The sequence below is a fragment of the Otolemur garnettii genome, unplaced genomic scaffold (genome assembly GCF_000181295.1).
Source record: "Otolemur garnettii isolate 467f Iridium unplaced genomic scaffold, OtoGar3 scaffold00032, whole genome shotgun sequence".
NCBI lineage: Eukaryota > Metazoa > Chordata > Mammalia > Primates > Galagidae > Otolemur > Otolemur garnettii.
In genome coordinates, this window is record NW_003852427.1 from 16,779,647 (window position 1) to 16,782,828 (window position 3,182).

The 3,182-nt window shown below is 37.0% G+C and overlaps 1 pseudogene; it reads left to right on the forward strand.

The window, feature by feature from the left end:
* The first annotated feature begins 1,904 nt into the window (after positions 1 to 1,904).
* On the forward strand, positions 1,905 to 2,059 carry LOC111725156 (annotated as a pseudogene).
* Positions 2,060 to 3,182: the final 1,123 nt, after the last annotated feature.

A 3,182-nucleotide genomic window follows, 5' to 3' on the forward strand; every position in this document is an offset into this window, starting at 1 on the left:
AATGTAGACTTACTATTTGATCCTGCAATCCTGGTACTGGATATCTCAAAGGAAAAGGAAAAGATGTTCCTATCAAAAGGACACCTGAACTTGAATGTTTCACAGCACCGTTCACAATTACAAAAAGGTGGAATCATCTATATGTCCATCAATTCACGAATGGATAAAGAGAGTGGAGGATTAGCCATAAAAGGGGATGAAAAACAAGTCTTTGTCAGCAACATGGGTGGAACCTGGCACCATTATCTATGAAGTATCTCAGGAAGACAAAAGAAACACTGCTTGTACTCTCTAATAACTGGGAGCTAAAAGATGGGCTCACACAGGCACGGAGAGGGGCAAAGAACAGTGGGAACCAAAAGAAGAGAGGAGGCTGGGGAGGGAGGCATGAAAGCTTTCCTGTCAGCTGCAATGAACATTATTCTGGTGATGGACATGCTAAAAGTCCCAACCTCTGCATGATACAAGGTACATAGAACAGAAAGATTTGTATCATTCTAATACTTTGAATTAATTAAAAAATAGAAACCAGGGGGGGCGCCTGTGGCTCAAAGGAGTAGGGCGCTGGCCCCATAGGCCAGAGGTGGCAGGTTCAAACCCAGCCCTGGCCAAAAACTGCATTAAAACAAAACAAAACAAACAACAACAACAAAAAAAACCCCAAAAGAAATAGAAACCAATAAATAAATGAATAAATTAACAATGACTCATTAATGTAACCACCACTTGTACAAAGTTGAACCTTTAATCATCCGAACCTCCTCTAACCTTTCTTGATAATACTTCCCAATAGAAGTCAATATTATTTTGACTTTTATTGTAATCAATTCTCTGAACTTTTTTCTTAAAATTTCTAGATTTATTTATGAATCTTATGCTCATCTAGTCTAGTTTTTCCTCTGTTTTCAAAGTCTATATAAATGGAATAATAGTTTTTAAGTATTTTATTTTATGTCTTTTTACATTTTCTCCAGTCTCATTTGCCCGATTACCCTGGGTTTCTGTGAATGAATTTCACATGTTTCTTATCATTGCTTTATAGTGACCAATTGCATGAATCTATCATAGTGTTTTATTAATGCTACTGTGGATTAACTTGAATTACTTTTAGTTTACATACCTGTCTTCAGAGCGGACACTAGAACTAGAATATCTATGTCATAGTATATAGTAAGTAATTCTTGCACTTAAATACATAATGCTAAACTGTAGTCCAAAATGTTTGTGCCAATTTTATTTATACCAGGCTCATCAAATAGTCCATATTATTTCACATCCCTGATAACATTTAATATTTCAGGGCTTCTGAATTTTTTCTAATCTTGTGGGTATGTGTCATTTTCCATGATACTTCTAATTAACATTTCCTGATTTGTAATTAATTAAATTGAACAGCTTTTATTTTGTTTATGGGGCATTTGCATATAGTATCTTATGGAATGCACACTGAGGTCTTTTGCTGATCATCTATCAGTTTTCTGTCTTCTTTTAATTTCTAGTTGTTCATATATTATGCCTATGACTGTCTTTTACTTGTTATGTTTGTTGCATTCATTTCTTCCACTTCTGGAGGTTATTGGCTTACTCTTTCAGTACTGTGTTTGAGAAACAGAATGTATTTAATTTGATTAAAGAAATTATCAATTTTTATTTTATTTATTTATTTTTTGAAACTTTTTTTTTTTTTTTTGCAGTTTTTGGCCAGGGCTGGGTTTGAACCCACCACCTCTGGTATATGGGGCCAGTGCCCTACACCTTTGAGCCATAGGCACTGCCCATAATTTTTATTTTTTGTTATTTTATTTTTGGCTAGTTTATATGTGTGTGTGTAAGTATTGTTTAATAAAGTCTTTCTTATCCCAAGATCAAGAAGATGAATATTTCTATTAGGATTTGCTATGATGATTGCTTCTCAGCCTTTTGGCTAAGATCAAGTGTAGGATTTGCTATGATTTGAATGAATGTGTCCCTCTGAAATTGTATGTTGAAACATTCACCATGATGATTAGTAGACAGTGGTGCCTTTGAGAAATGATTACTCAACAGGGCTCCATGCTTATGAATGAGATCAGCATTCTTCTAAGAGGACAGGAGGGAACTCCCTAGCCCTCTTGCCCTTCCACTCCTCCACCACATGGACACACAGCATTCTCCCTTCTGGAGGATGCAGCGGTCAGAAACCATCATGGAATAAGGGAGTGAGCCCTCACCAGACACTGACTCTGCCAGTACCTTGATCTTGGACATCCCAGACTCCAGAACTGTGAGAAATAAATGTCTATTATTTATACATTACCTGGTCTGAGGCATTTTGTTATAGCAGAATAAACGGACTAAGACATATGTTACTTGGAAAGGAGAACCATAAACCTTCCAGGAGATAATGAAGAAGAGCATCCTTATGACTCAAGGGGTAGAAAAAGATTTCTAAAACAGGTTTGAAAAGAATCCATATCCTGATTTGACTTTTGTTTTGTGTGTAAGGTTGGGATCCAAGTTCACTTTTCCCCATGCCAATGCCCATTGCTGTATAATGTATTGAATATGACTTTCCTACTGCTCCACACGATGCCTTTTCATATGAGTTTGGTTCCCTCCTATTGGCTGTCTGTCTAATTTGTAATGATTATATGCTCTCCCAGCTGAGCGCTGGCCGGGCAAGGCCTCCCGCCTTGTTCTTCCTCTTTAGCAGTGTCCTGGCTCTACATGGTCTTTTGCATTTCTTTATAAAGTTTAGATTCAGCTCATCAAGTAACACAAAATACCCAGTTGCTATGTGATTGAGATTATACTGTCTCTGTAAATTATTTTGTAAAGAATTAACATAGCTTCAACATTAAGTCAATGACATATACAAATGGCCCATCAATAATAGATGTATGTCAAATTTTGAGATTCTTTAATGTTTCTCATGACATTTTGTGATTTTTCATATACAAGTCTTACACATATTTTACTTGATTTCTTCCTAAGCAGCTGCTACTTTTTGAAGTGATGGTAAATGGATCTGTTAAAAGAAGTGATTTTAAATTTCATTTTTTATAGCTCAACCGGCTAAGGCGCCAGCCACGTACACCTAAGGTGGTGGGTTCGAATCCCCAGCCTGGACCCGCCAAACAACAATGATGGCTGCAACCAAAAAATAGCCGGGCGTTGTGGCGGGCGCCTGTAGTCCCAGCTAC